Source organism: Mesocricetus auratus, unplaced genomic scaffold (assembly GCF_017639785.1).
Source record: "Mesocricetus auratus isolate SY011 unplaced genomic scaffold, BCM_Maur_2.0 Super-Scaffold_100004, whole genome shotgun sequence".
NCBI lineage: Eukaryota > Metazoa > Chordata > Mammalia > Rodentia > Cricetidae > Mesocricetus > Mesocricetus auratus.
The window spans coordinates 91515291-91530690 of NW_024429189.1; the positions used below are offsets into that span (position 1 = coordinate 91515291).

Genomic DNA, 15400 nt, shown 5'->3' on the forward strand with positions numbered 1-15400 from the left:
GGTCATTCTGTGTGCAGATCTTCATTTGAACTCCTGTTTGCCTGCACAGTGTGTCTGCCCAGGTTGGGACTGTAAGTGGCACTCTAGACCTAAGACTTTCCTGGTTCATCTTCTTCAGAATACTCCTGAATGTTCTATTGAGGTCCAAAAGCAGGAGTGGGGGCAACGAGGCAGGAGGCGGAAGGAACCTCGAAGCTTCTGTCATCTACATGCCTTCTGAGACTCTGAAAATGGGAATTTCTCTTTATTTTCGGTTCTCCCCCTATCATCCTGCACCCCTTTCGACCCTGACCGAAGCACCTGGATTGCACACACCCCACCCCTATATTCAGGGCATTGGTTTTTACTCATCCAACCACAGTCCCCCAGATTATAGTCGCAATCCTTCCTCTGCCCTTTGTCCTTCTGGGTTCATACTTCTTTATTTCTCATCTTTTCTTTTGTTTCTAGGGAGAACTGTGCTGTCTCAGAAGTGCAGTGACTAAGACATTCTGCTGCAGTGGCAGGAAGAGATCTTCCAAGGCACAGTCAAGCGCAGCCACGGAGGCAACGGTGATGACAACATTTATCGTGCCACAGCCCACTCACGGTAGCTCCTGGAACAGAAGTATAGGGTGGAAGGGTTTCAGGTCAGGCTTGAGGCAGGCACAGGGAAGCCCAGAGAGAAACGGGTGGCTCCTGTCCAGCTGTGCAACACATACCACAGCCAGCTGCCCCTTTTCCATCCGCTCGCCCAGGAAGCAGAGGGACTGCCCGCTTTCACTGGGCTGGGGATCTCATTGAGATCAAGCACATGGAAGCCACATAGTTCCTCATCCAACAAAGGTTGAAGTGGATTCTGCCACAGCCCTAGAAACCAAATGTGAGCCCGAAGGGTCGCCATTTGTCTCAGCCTGTGGTCCTTTGGCCTGTCGTAAAAGCGAAGGAAGGAGAGAAAAATAAAGCGATAAATCATACAGGCTGGAACCTTCAAGTCTGAAGATCGCTGCTCCAGGCAACTCCTGCACCCCGCAGAGTGCTGGGTTTCCTCCTCCACCCACATCACACACCAGAAGGCTGTGCCCGCTCCAGTGAGAATTAGAAAGAGCTGTTTTCTAAAGCTTTCAAGCATGATCCTACCCCTCAGGACATGTGTCAAATGACCTCTCTGGAGAGAGGAGAGAGGCATTCCATATTCATGTGACTCTTGATCCACTTAAAGGTCACTCCCTACGTTACATCAGCCCCTTCTTGGGAACACTTAGCACCTGACTATGGAGGGAGCACTTGTAGTTTAATTAGTTACCCATGGGGTGCTTGGAAGCGAGCCAAAATTCCATCCAGTCGTGCATACACTCAAGGCTAAAACCTCCCCTCTCATGTCTTCCCCAAGTGACCATTTGCCATGAGAGGAAATCTTGTGCCTCTGGATGCCTTTGTTGTCCATTCCTTTGCCAGCATTATGTGACTCGAAAGGTTAGGCATAGCAAAGACCATTAGACTCTGTCCCTGCCATCAGGATGCTGAGAGTTAGGGAAGAGGGTCAACACTAAACAAGCCCCAAGAAACCTGTGGGATAGGAAAGATGGATCAGTGGGCAGGAGCACTTTCTATGAACGCATGAGAACCAGAGTTTGAATCCTAAATTCTCATGTAAAAAGCTGGGTATAGCTGTGGACAAGCCTGTAACCCCAACACCGTGGGGATAAACGTAGAAGAGTCACTGAGGCTTGTTGGCTGCCAGTCTAGTTCTGGGTTCAGTGGCAGACCCTGTCTGAAGGGAATAAAACAGAGAGTATTAGAGCAGGGAAAGCAACCTCCTCCTGTGGCCTCTGCACATGGGCACGGGTACACACACAACCACACATACACTCCACATATATGACACACATGCATACAAAGAAATGTAGTGAATGTTACAAAGAAAAAGGAGCAGAGGGTGAGTTTGAGACAGCAGTGGGAGAAAGATGACTCTTAACCCCCAAAGAACACTTAACTACAGCTAGAGACATTGTTGTCACAATAAAAGAGATGCTACTAGCTTCTAGTAAGTAAGGGATGGGGACATTGTTCAATATTCTGTGATGTTGCCCCCCAAGGAAAAAATTACCTGTCCTGAAATCTCAATAGTGCATGATGCAGAATAATCTCAACATAGAATAACTCTGATCAGAGGGCTCAGACCTCTGGCTTTGGTGAATGGGTGTAATTCAGTATCCAAAGTTGAGCTAAGATTACCTAGACAGAGCGGGGAGAAAAAGGGACTATTTCAAGAAAGGGAACTACATGTATACTGAGCCGGAGCCTCTCAGCATGGCCAGAGTCTATATGGAAGGTGGTCTGGGCTTAGAAGTGGCCCAGAGCTGATTGAGTAGCCCCTCAGGAGCCCCCTTCAGGTGTCTGCTGACAGATGTGTGGAGCCTGAGGACTTTATCTTCTTAGCTCTGCTCGGTGTTGCTTTAACAGAAAGTTCTGTACCATCCCAGTCCTAGTTACACCCTGTGTATCTAAATCCCTCCCTCAAGGCCATTTTTAGACACTCTACCAGACACGGTATGTTACACAGGGAGGCCCTGAGCCCACCACAGCTTGCGATCTGCAGATGATGGAAGAAGGAAGAGTTCTGTTGACTCCAGCCTGCGCTCTCGATCTGTCCAACCTAGATTAGCACCACCCTTTGCCCACCCCCACCTTCACTGGAGACCACTGCTGAAGACTAGAGTAAGGTGGTCACCACAGGACAGGCTGTCACATATGATAACAGAGAAGGAAAGGGGCTAGGAAGTGAAACAAACAAAACGGAAATGGATTTCTGTTCCCACTATGGGAGAGGCTAGGCTAAAATCAGCCCCAGAGTACAACAAGGCAACATTTAGGCTGACTCTGAAAGGTGCCTTGACTCAGCAGGCAAACGACGGCTGTCTGGGACCGTCATGTTCACACAGATAAACATCACATTTAACTACCTCTGTGGCCTGTTCCAGTTGTCAATATGGACTTGTCAACTATTCAGTCTCTAGTAGGTGGTAAATGTGTGTGTAAATGTGTTTAATCAGTAGAGGATCATTTGGGCCAGTTGCTCAGAAGAAGCATAAGTCAACTGAACTCAACAAATAAATGCCATTATGCAAGTCTCTGTCATGGCTAATGATGAGGGACACAGAGATGGAAAGTGAGTCTATCCACACGCTGACAGATGTACAATAGCTAAGGAAGAAACCACAGAGGCAGAGTCCCAGAGAGACAAGGGAAGGAAGGGTTTCAGAAAGGAGCAATTGAGAAGTCATGGAAAAGGCAGCTTGTGACCCAAGCCTCTGAGAGTACAGAGAATTTCTGACGGAAGAAGGGAAGAAACAAGGAGGGCTGTGAAGTATGAGAGGGTCAGTGTGGATAAAAGGGACGCATTACCTTGGACCAGCTATTAGGCTGACATGGCCCTAAGCCAGCAGAGTTTATCCAAGAGTCACAAAGCTCCAGGGTAGGATATGTGTCCCAGAAGCAAGGACCAAGCTCTACCCTCCTAGGATTCTGAGGTTCCCCTGATGGCACTACCTGTTCCCAAGTGTGCCCACTGACTGTGTTCATATGGCAGGCATCCTGACTCTGCTTCACATTTCCTTATGGGATCCTGTGTGACATAAAAGCTTGGACGTGCATTCAGCACCACCATTGGCCATCACATTTACTGGAAGAACTTTGAAGGTACATACCCTGGGTCCTTATTCACATTTTTAAAACCCCCAGCTGTGGCCCAGGCTATGTACACGCTCCCAACTATTTCTGGTACCTAGCAGTGATTCACAGCCACTGGCCGTGTTAGAAAGGTATCTGCCCAAGCCGCCTCCAGAGGCTCTGAAATGATGCTGAAGGGGATCATTGGGATCTGACTGGAGCAGAAGGGCACTGATGCTTTATCCCAGCTCCCTTTTTCCTGCTCTGAACAAACTTGGGCAAACCTCTAAAATCCTTGTGCCTCAGTTTGCCCATCTGATCAACAGAAAGTTTGAGGAGGTACTGTTTGAAACAAGTGAAATCAGAGTACCCGACTCATATTTCTTTATGAGGCGACGCCGGCTTGCTTGGTTTATCCTCCTTGTAGACAAACTGCTGCAAAAAGAAATGAGATGTCCAGGAGTTAAACACACCAGAGTCCATGATAGAGACTATCCAAGGAACTAAGTCTATCCTCTGTCAGACACTCATCTATCTCCTTTGTCTGAGGGTAATAACTGCAGTTACTATTTAATTAAGAAAGGCTTCCAAAGAATAACAATCAATTTGCAAATGACACTGAGTACAAAGCTGACAAGGAACTGCTGGCCATTATGGCAGTCGATGCAGATGCATTTAAAGGAGACAAGAGTTCTTCACCCAGCCTGCCCCGCCCCTCACTTGGCTCTGCAGATTTATAGTCTCCAGAGTTCCTACCAGTTGTCATCCCAGGGAATTCTGATGCATCAGAGTATTTCTTAGGTCAGGGGCCAAAGCCACTCAGCACAGCACTGTCCCTTTATCAGTGGGAGGAATGATCAATCTGAAAAAGAATATATAATTCATGACGAAATTGAGGAGCGCATTAAATCAGGAGCCGACACCAGTTCAATTTACTGCATTGCTTTGCTAAGTCTATTCCCCACTGCGCCATTCAACAGCCCATCTTGATCTAAAAACACCTGCTTTGGAGAAAGGGTCTTTCTCTCCTCTTTGCTAGAGCAAAAAGCAAATAGCTTCAATCATCAGCCATTTCTGTTGATGGAAAACCTCATGGCCCTAAGCCAGCAACACATAAAAGTAAATAAAAATTGAAGTGCTGGTCTGAAAGAAACTGCAACATGATATGGCTACATTAAAATATTTATGTCCTCGGATTTTAGGCATCTATTATCTACCTTATGTTAATAAGAAAGCTGAACTGACCTTGCCTGGGACACAAACTTTCAGCACCCTGAAAAGAACCCTGTCCTTCCTTCCCTCCACCCATGCAGAAAGATGCAAGGGAGAAGGTAAATGAGAAACCCATATGGGTCAAAACTCTGAGCCCGGGTCAGCTGAGGATGCGTGACTAGGAACAGAAGGACGGCATTTGAGCCCTGCTGCTGCCGATAATTAGCTGGTGACATTGGGAAAGGGCTTCACCTCTCTAGGCCACCACTTTGCCTTGTGAGCACCATGAGAGAGCCACTGGACTTCAGCAAAGCCCTGGCACAATGTTTGGGTTCTTCATGAAGTATTTGAACATAAAGAATGCTAGACCTCATCCCAAGACTATGGGAATGGGTATCATGGAAGGGGATTCTGGCTAATGCCCTATAACTGCCTCCCACTCTGTCTAGGTCCCACTTAGTGATGTAGCTGGGGCACAAAACTATCCAAGGCTCCTAGGAAACTTTTTACCTCCACCTGCAGCACCAGGGGCTCTGTTTTATTCAGACTCTTGCTATGACATCTTATGCCTTTTTCAATCTGGCTATAGTCTCTCTTCTAGCTCCTTCCTCCCTACATACTCTCAAAACTGTGCTCTGAGACTAGTAGAATAATTTTCTGTGCTCAGAAGAAGAGATTTTATATAAAATCACCATTTGCAATCCTCAGCTTTTAAACTGGCTTTCCTGCCTCTTGAAAATTCCTAATCTTTCTTTCAAGGGCCACTTTTATTAGCTTTCAATTATTTGTTTGTCTGTCCACTTGTTTGTTTGTTTGTTTGACACAGGATATGTCACTGAACCTGGAGCTCCCTGATGTGACTGCACTGGCTAGACAGTAGGCCCTCCTATCTCCAGCTCTCTAGTGCTGAATTTAAAGCATGCCCTGCTGATCTTAACTTTAAACATAAGCATCAGGGATTCAAACCCAGTTCCCCAGCTCCAGGCCCACTCCAGATGTCACCTCTACCTGCATCTAAGTGAACAATTTCTGCATATTGTTTGTGTGATGTTGTCTCTCTGTGTTTGTCTTTCTCTCTGTCTCTGTCTCTCTCTCTCTTTCTCTCTCTCTCTCTGTCTCTCTCGCTCTCTCTCTCTCTGGATTTGCACTCTTGTCTCTCTTGTTCTTTTGGACATTGTGTGTGTGTGTGTGTAGATATATGTATGTATGTATGAATGGATGTATGGATGTATGTATGTATGGATTGATGGATGGATAGATTAGATAGACAGACAGACAGACAGACAGACAGACAGACAGACAGACAGACAGATAGATAGATAGATAGATAGATAGATAGATAGATAGATAGATAGATAGATATAGAAATAATGACAGGAACTCTTACAGACCCAGAATAAACCTGGTGCTAGGGTAACACTTTTATTATTAGGCTAGCAGACATTTTAAATCTTTCATACATTTATTTATTATGTATTTATTTCAAGACAGGGTTTCATGAATACTAGACTGGCCTTAAATTCACTGTGAAGCTGAAGATGACTTTGAACTCCTGATCCTCCTACCTCTGCCTCCTGAATGCTAGGATTGCAGGCATCCACCACCATGCCTATCTTACTTTTGATATTTAAGAAGACACGGGTGTCTTATACAGCCATCTAGTATAAGACATGCACAAAATTTTCACTCAAAAGCCTGCAAACAAACATCAAAAGAGATTGTGGCAAGGGAATACAAGTCATGTAGCTATTACCCCCAGCTGCAGTATCCCAGGCCAGACCTCCCCATCCTCCTTAGTGTACCTCCTGGTCAGCAAGCACTTTACAAGTGCAGACAAGTCAAAGTGCTTCTTTTCCTAACTCATGTCCCCCATGCCTCATCTTCAGCACACAGTGAACACTCAACAAACATGCTTATAGTCATTTGATGGATAGACAAACGGGTGGACTGGTCAGCAAGAGTGAAGTTGATGAAATAAAATCACTTCTTCATATGACATCCCCCAAAGTCATGAGCTCTTCATCGATCCAATATTAACTAACATCTTTTTCGTGCCGTGGAAGTAAGGTATTGTCATTAGAAGTCACTTAAGACTTTAATGGTCTGGGATGCCATGGGTTACTGTTTTTCATCCAAAATATTAAAGCTATCTACAGTGGGCTCCAAACCACCATAGTTCCTGAAAGCACCTTCAATTCAGGAGAGACTGTTCATCCAGGATTGAGCTTAACCAACTGCCTCGGGTGCCAATAGCCAGTAAACTGAATATAAAAAAACAGAAAAGTTTTAGGTATCCTCAGGCTAAGTGAACTTACTGGGTCACTGGTGAAAGTTAACAAGCAGAGCAGAAAGGGAAAGGGGGAAGTGGAAGAGGCTGCCTGTGCTAGTGAAATCCACATTCCCAGGCAATGGGGCTAGAAACTCAGAGCTGAAGACCAGAGAGCAGTACCTTTTCTCAGTCGTGCCTACCCACAAACACTCTCACACAGACAGACCAGAAAACTAAACAGAGCTGACTATGGAGTTAAACAGCACAGTGGAGTTTATGTCTAAGACAAAAACTACTTAAAGTTAAAACAAGTTTGAGCAAGTTAGGCTTAGTGCAGAATACTTAGGGGCAAGAACAGAACTCTTCAAGAGGCCTCTTTGCCACTCCCTCCTGATGCTTTCAACCCTGTTTTCCAAAACTCTATTTTCTGCCTTCCCTTCAGTTCCCCATGGTGTCTGCAAGACTCCTGTCTCTGCAACTGCATAAGCAAATCTCCAAGACTGTCTCATCAATGTCTCCCAAGACCCAAAACACCCCTCTTAAAGCCAGTATCCTACTCCAAAGTCAGGGTTGTCTATCTTGTCTCTTGGAGACTCACACAGGAGCTTACCCCAAATCCTTGAAGCTCAGGGATCAGGCCCACCTCCAATTTCTCTTCATCCAGAAGTCATGGGAAGTTTGAAGATGTAAATGCTGGGTTGAGGATGCAACTCAATGGTTGAGTATTTGACCGACATGCACGAGACTCTAAGTCAACACCTTTCCCTGTAGCACTGTAAAACCAAAGCAAATCCTAGGTAGCATACTCTTCCAGATAACCTGTCTCCTCATTTTTTTTCATACACTGAAAGTCTGAAGCTCAGGGCTCTTCACTTCCTTTCCAATCTTATCTCACTCTCCTCTGAGCTCTCCTGCTTGGCAATTGTGACATTCTTTAAAATCAGTGGTTAGGGGCATTTCATGGAGTACACTGCTGTTTGGACAGCTCTCACCATCTTCCTGGTTTTGTCCTCCACCCTTCCTTCCAACCTTCCCAGTCTCTTTCTTTGGGCCTAGCTGTTGTCCCTCACAGCACTTGTTAGAGGTGGATACGTCCATTGCAGGAATAATTCTCATCCATGTATTGACAGTAACATGTGAACTTCTTTTTCTCATATTGGTCTCTGATTATCTTGAAGATTTTCTGAAACACACTGGATACTCAGCAACCATTTGTTGGTTGAACAAAAGCATGAATGAATGAGTATGTAAACATGCTAGAAGAAGCAGTCATGGAACCGTGACAATGGCACCTTTTACTATAGTCCCATCAGAGAATGAATCTGTTCTTTTCTGATATAGAAGTAACAACCAAGGACAGGTAGTTCCCACGTCAGCGTATGCGGAAACTGGAGCCTTGTAACTATGTAGATCGGGTCTTGGTCTTTTACATGGTCACCTAGGAATAATCCTTGATTGCAAATCCTGTCCTACTTTGGACCAATTCACCCAAGGTCATGTGTACCTTTCAGCTTTTACCATTTATTCTGGTTATACCATCCACAGAACCCAGTTTTCTCTGAGTCCTTCTTGCTCTGAGAAAACTTACTACTTGGTGAGTAGATACTGGCAGCAGTGGAACCCTTTCTTCAATGAACTCAAAGGCACAATCCTTCTCCAGGGTAGATTTCCACATTATACATACATATATATATATATATATATATATATATATATATATATATATATAATCACATAGGCATGAGTAGAGACAACAGAGAGATAACAAAAAGATGGGATTAACAAGTGTGTGACTCCTGAGGACAGAGATAGATGATGTCTGTTTGTTTTTGTGCCTTGTATAGCATGTAGGGCTCTACATATCCTGGAGTCAACTAAGTTGAATTGACACAAAAGACTTAAGAAGACGCTAGAATGAAATTCAGTTATTGGAAGCAAGTTGGCCATTATTTGTCAAGTTCTGGGGCATGGTGTCTTTTTGGAAGGGTGAGACAATATCTAAATTCTGTGAGTTTCTGAGATATGTTACAGTTATTTATGCTAGATATTATCTTCACTTGTTTGAAAGATACAAAAATATACCATAAACTAGATGGTTTATACACAATAGCAATTTATTCCTCCCATCTGTGAATTACAGGATCAAGTCCAAGAAATTCACAATGTACTTCCCAGCTCACAGTGGCTCTCAGGATAATGTCTCTGGGATGATAACCTTCCACTTAGTGTCACCTGACACTCACTGGATCATTTGAAGCATGAACAGTCCTCATTATCCCCTACCTCACAAAGCAGGATATTAGCATGAATGACATGAACGAAGGTTAAACGTCTCACACAAGGTCATCAAACTAATTGGTGGGAAAGCTAGGATTCAAGCCCAGGTCTTCAGATCTTAGAACTAGGGCTTTCTCTAGGAGGTTCTCCTTCCCGCAAAGAATTGCTCCTATCTCACTAATATTATCAAACCAAGGTTTCCAGTGCATGCTTTTATAATTTAGTATTAAATAAACCACCTCTGAGTCTCAAAAGACAGTAGCAAAATAAAACTGTCAACCATACCCTTTTATTGAAAAAGTTTTGGCAGTTGTCACTGGCACCCAAAAGGGAGAAAACATGTTGGCAGTGCATCATAAGTATTGAAAGATGTCAGCTTCCCTCAGGTGAAATAAAAAAATCTTGACTCTGTAAGAGCAGATTTTCTCCAGATAGCTACACATCACACCAAATGCTAACTCTACCTCCCTTCATATACTATGAGCTGCCAGTCAAGTCAAGTGTGCAGCTGCCTTCTGTAACTTGTACTGGATGAGCCTCTACTGGGTCCTATGAAAGAAGCTGGGGTCAAGGGATCCTAGCTCTGTGAGGACCTAAGGGGAGCTGCATTTCTAACCAGACATGAGCATGCAGGTGGCCTTAAGGAAGCTATCACTTTAAAGAAAACAAATGTCTTTGTTTGGGATCGAGGAACTTCTGAATTGTCATAGTTAGGCTCAAAAGATATATGCTATCGTCATCCTGAGGAAAATCTACTGCCAGCTGGAATAGGGTACATGCCGGTGAAGTCTTGCAGAATGATCTGAAATGAAATGCCCTAAACTAACCCACTTGTAGAGCAGGATTCTGCAGACACCACAGTTGACACCTTTCTTATCATAAAAATGATGGAAAGTGCACACAGCAGGTATTCAAAGGCAACGATGGCTGGAGACCGCTTCATTAGAAGTGCAGCATGGACCTTGAGCTGTCATGGATGTTACACTTCTCACGTCTTCACAGCCACTTGGTCTAAAAAGTCACTGTGATAGGTAAAGGTTGTGACTACTTAGTAACAAGAGTTCAGTGAGCACTGGACACACCTGTGACAGAATGCAGGCCTTATGCAGAAAAGCCACCTGGGCTTCCCCTGAGGGACAGAGGGACTACAGGATGAAAAAGATAGACCATCATTTAAACAAGGGCACTTTACAGTTTGAAAAGCACACTGTCATAAATTTTGTCCTCCCTGATTCCTTTGCAATGGTGTTGTGATTAGTTTGCATGTTTTCTACCTTTTTCAGATAAAAATGTCTGAGAAGCTAAAAGGTTAGCCTGAGGCCATAGGAATAATCACGACTTGAGTTTAACCCTTCTTACTTGAGATTCTGTGTTTCCGGTAAGAATTCAAACTTTTGGATGACTGTAATAGCATAGCTGTGGCACCGGTCTTCAGCATTCCATCACTCATTAGCCCTCCACTTGGCACTGTCCCTTCTAGTTGTTCTAGCAAACCCACACAGTACAAAAGCACGTGTCAACCAATGAGCTCTATCCTCGAGGCGGGCTGAATTTTTGGGAACATAGTTCCTCTCTGGGTGGGGTGAACTGGTGGAGAGATAGACTAAATGTCCATCTGAAAGTGCTTATGAGCTATTGGTGTTTCTACGAAGTACAGATCATATGGTAGAAAGAGATACATGTCAAGATTTTGCAGAGCATGAAGATGTGCAGGTCTTAATCAAAGTCCTCCCACTTTGTGGCCATACCCCAACTAAGCTAAGTGTTGGCCTCTTCTGAGTCACTGTAAACTAGGAAGTAAAAAAGAGTATATTGTTTTTAGAGTCTTTGAGTCATTTCCGAGCAGTTTCTGGACCAGAGAATGACCATAAAGTCTAATGGTACACATGAGACAGTGTCTACAGTTTACAAAATGCTTCCCTGTGTCTATTCTTACTGGAGCTCTATAAGAATATCATTACTGTATACTACTATTGATGAATATTTACACTTGAGATGATCAAGATTCAAAAGGACACCATTTCCCATATTTATAAACTAGGAAATTCTCTGGGTCTCTTCCACTCTGAAGCTGGTCATGGCTTGAACTAAATCTCTAGGCTGACTGACTCACTGGCCCCCATGCACCATTCTTTTTATTTTTTGCCTTTGCAAACTGCTTTTCTTTAATAAGTTGTTAACCCCATCAGTCCTCAATGTCACTTGTATGCCCTCTATACACCATCACCTTAGAATGTTTTTCTAACTCCTGCTCCCTGGTTGCATCTTTAATTCAAGGGAAGAAGCAAGACAAGACATTTGAATGACCATTATCCCTAACAGCATGGGAAACAAATGAAGAGAGAAACAGTGAGTGAAAAGGGACATGCAACTGACCTTTCCCAAGCCCTCAGCATGTTTACCAAGTTGAACCTGTGGTGCTGCCAGCTGGGATCATTGCCTGGAGACTCACTGAATATCATTTTCCTGTGACACATTCTTCGTCATTCAGACATTCTTGTCCCCAAAGCCCAAGGACTCTCTGAGCAAGGTGAGGTACACAGGAGGAAGCGTGAGGGGAGCTGCTGCTTCTGGTAGTGTACCCCTTGCTGCAAACAGTTGTGTAACCTTTTCAGAGGACACACTGCCCTCTTAAAGGAACCTCAGCCGCGCTTGCTGTGTTCACACTGCTCTGGCAGCCTCCTGAAGTAACGAGCTTTCCGAGAAATCTTTCAGCAAATGCCTTTTTTGTTTCCATATGCAACACAAATATTTAGGGGCATCTGACACTAGACAAAGGAGCAACACCAGCGATTGGATTTGGAAGCCTGTAGTCATTTGGCCACAGATATTCTCAGATTAGGACCTCCTGAATGGCCTTTACCCAGGCCCTTTCTAGCTTCCATTCAGCATTTAATGGAAAGCAAAATGACTATAAATTAGTGTTGGCTAATTCCTTATAATGGAACAGAGGTCAGTTTGTCTTTTGGAAAGCACAGGCTTGGAGAACAAATGAATCACGTCCCAGAAAACCCTAATGATTGCCCAGGTGAACTTGGAGCAGGACAGAGCTTTGAGTAAGGCAGAGATGGTCGTAACATCATCCAACAAAGAGAGTGGAGCCAAGAGGGTAAACTCACTCAGTGGCAGGGTAGAAGGCTGCTTGCTCTAACTGCACAGGTAGAAATACCCAAGCCCTCTAAATGTATAAAAGAGTCATGGTAAAACTTGTCCTGCTTGTTGGTCAACACTCTAAACAAGTGATACCTGTGTCTAAGGATCACAGAGAATAAACCATACCACCCTCTGCCCAGGCATTGTTAGGCCCCTACAGTGAGTTTCACTTCAGCCTACACTCTCATAACTCCTCAGAAGATTATAAATATTCTACTCAGAATCAGAATAGGCTCCAGGTAACTACCGGCTGAGTCCTACGGCTGCCCTCCTCTGCCCAGAATCCCAACCCAAATGCCTCCAACATGGCAAGCCTACCAAAGGCTGACAATGAACTAGAAAATAGAACAAAGCCTTTAGGGTTTCATAGCCAGAGTTGAGAAGATCATTGTGTTTGGGAGAGATTGCCAGGCACCAGGTATTGTGCCAAAAGCTTTATGCATATTAATTTTAGTGAGTCTTCACCTTGGTACCAAAGAGTAAAGACTCCAAGTTGTAGATGAAGAAGCTAAATTTGAGAGGTGTTGAAATCTTACTTAGGATGTGGAGAACCTGGGAATTCAGCAATCCTAGCATGTTGTCTCACAGTCTCCAGCCCACTGAATGCTCATTCAGAGCATTACATTTCAAACCATATGATCAAAGAAATAGAAATCAAAACCACAGTGGAATGCCACTTCACATTCCTGAAGATGGCTATCATTTTTTAAAATGGTGCACGATAGAAAGTACTAAGAAAATATAGAGAAATTGGAGTTCTCATATATTCTTAAGAAGAAAGAAAACAGTTGCTGTGCAAACCATCCCAGGGGTCCCTGAAGATGTTAAACATAGAGCTTCTGTGTGGCCTCCACTTCCACACCCACGAAAAGAAAGGGAAACACTAGCTTGTGATGGTTCATAAAGAGCCCAAAGTGGGAACAATGCAAACATCCACAGCAAACGAGTGACTAAATGTGAAGTCCCTACAGGGTAACCTTATTCAGCCATAAAAGATGCAAGGTCCTCCTCAAACATGCTGCAACAAAACTGAACTTTGAGAACATCAAGCTAAGAAGAAGAAAGCCAAACATCAGAGTATATGAATCCATTATACAGAAATCTCCACAGTGCACAAGCCTGCAGAAACAGAAAGCAGAGTAGGGGGTTCTGGAACTAGAAAGGATAAAGATGTAGGAGACAATGGAAAATAACAGTTAACAGGGGACAAGTGGCAAAAAGAAATTTCTAAAATGATGGTAATGGGTACATAATTCTGTGACTATACTACGCATCCCCATACACTTGGTGTGAATTGAATGATACAGGAATGTTATCCCAGCAACAGGGACAAATAATACGACGTAATGGATTTTTGCCCCTACAACTCTCACTCAATTAGAAAGCTATGGGTAATGTCACTGGGCTCAGGAGTGTGAATCCATTCTAAGTCAGGAGTCAAGGCCTATAGTATATCAAGCAGATGACCAGGGTAATGCACTGCCTATGGCTTGTGAGGTGCAACAAGACGAGAGAGCAGAGGGAAACTGTGGCAGCTTCACGAGGCACAGAGTGGTAGCAGACTACTGAAACCCCATGACTATTCAGGGCTGTATGATGCATATTCACACCGGCCACATGCACACCAAAGTCCCATCTACGCAGCTAGAGCAGTAGCTACTGGTGGAGTGAGCTATAAAATGTACTTGATTAATTGTTCTGGTAAAATATGGGTTCTTGTTAAACTTTAATTTGAGGTATAGCATTAAAATGCATATACGTCACTTTTTGTCACAGTAAAGCATTTTTAAGTTAAGGAATATTAATATTAACATGGAAGTGCTGGCTCTTACAGACTGTTCTTTATTAAACTTGTAAATTTGTTTTGATTGTATAGCTACATGGCGATATGGAGGCAAAGCAATGTGCACTTTGTTCCATGCTGAACAGCAGTTAATTATGTTCATAACGCTGGGAAACACAGCCAACAGGCTTTACAGAGGTTCAAGACTTTGCACAAGGTTGAGAATACTCAAGCACACTACAATCACTTCTGAGTGACAGCAAAGGTATGTGGCAGGCTGCTACATGACGGTGGTACCAGATTGCACTGCCTAGAGACACTGTAGCTGTCAGTTTAGACACATGCAGCAATGTCACACAGACAAAAGCGCCTAATGATGCGTCTCTCAGAAGGGTCTGTCATTAAATGCATGATGGTATTTTGCCCCATTCGCTTCTATGTCCGTAAGAAGAAAGGGGTTCCTGAGTGCACCCCTCTATTCTTAGGTGTCAAAACGCTATGCTCTGCATACTCTTGGGTAAGTCATAGATCTGATGTTCTAATTTCTTTTTTCCATTTTTTTAAAAATTCTTTGACAGTTTTATGTACGTTTGTAATGATTTTTGATCCCATGCTTCAGTAAGTAACCTCCCACCTGTGCTCATGGAAGCCACACTCAAAAAGAAGACATGAGATTAGGAGGGGCACTTGGTGAGAACTAATGTTAAATCAGCTATGACGTGCATTCGTCCCCTGAGAGCAAAGAATTCTGCTGATGACAAGGCATGCTTTTCTGTTTTGGTGGTGGCCTTGGGGCACTAAGTACGAGACAAATGCATATGCTGCTCACATGGATACCCTCAGCCAGGACCCTGTACTCCCCAGACAACATCTGAAGCAGTGAAGCTCCGATTCACCAAGTTGCTGCCCATCTATCCTATCCCTCCTGCTCAGAGCCGTCGAGAGATCTTCCCCAGTTCCTTATGGAACCTTGTGGAGCAGAACCTTTGCCTGCTGCAAATTTGAGAAAGACATCTGGGCCCATGGCAGCAAGCATGACGGACGCACAGCGGCTC

The 15400-nt window shown here is 44.1% G+C and overlaps 2 long non-coding RNA genes across 2 annotated transcripts; both read right to left on the reverse strand.

The window, feature by feature from the left end:
• Positions 1 to 396: 396 nt before the first annotated feature.
• LOC121140240 lies at positions 397 to 1685 on the reverse strand. The gene is made up of 2 exons (XR_005877032.1): positions 702 to 1685; positions 397 to 596 (listed from the first exon to the last, which is right to left on the reverse strand). It is a non-coding gene; the product is annotated as an uncharacterized LOC121140240 (long non-coding RNA).
• Positions 1686 to 4020: 2335 nt separating this feature from the next.
• Positions 4021 to 11988, reverse strand: LOC110339679. Its single transcript, XR_005877033.1, has 4 exons — positions 11786 to 11988; positions 7743 to 7905; positions 4408 to 4513; positions 4021 to 4086 (listed from the first exon to the last, which is right to left on the reverse strand). It is a non-coding gene; the product is annotated as an uncharacterized LOC110339679 (long non-coding RNA).
• Positions 11989 to 15400: the final 3412 nt, after the last annotated feature.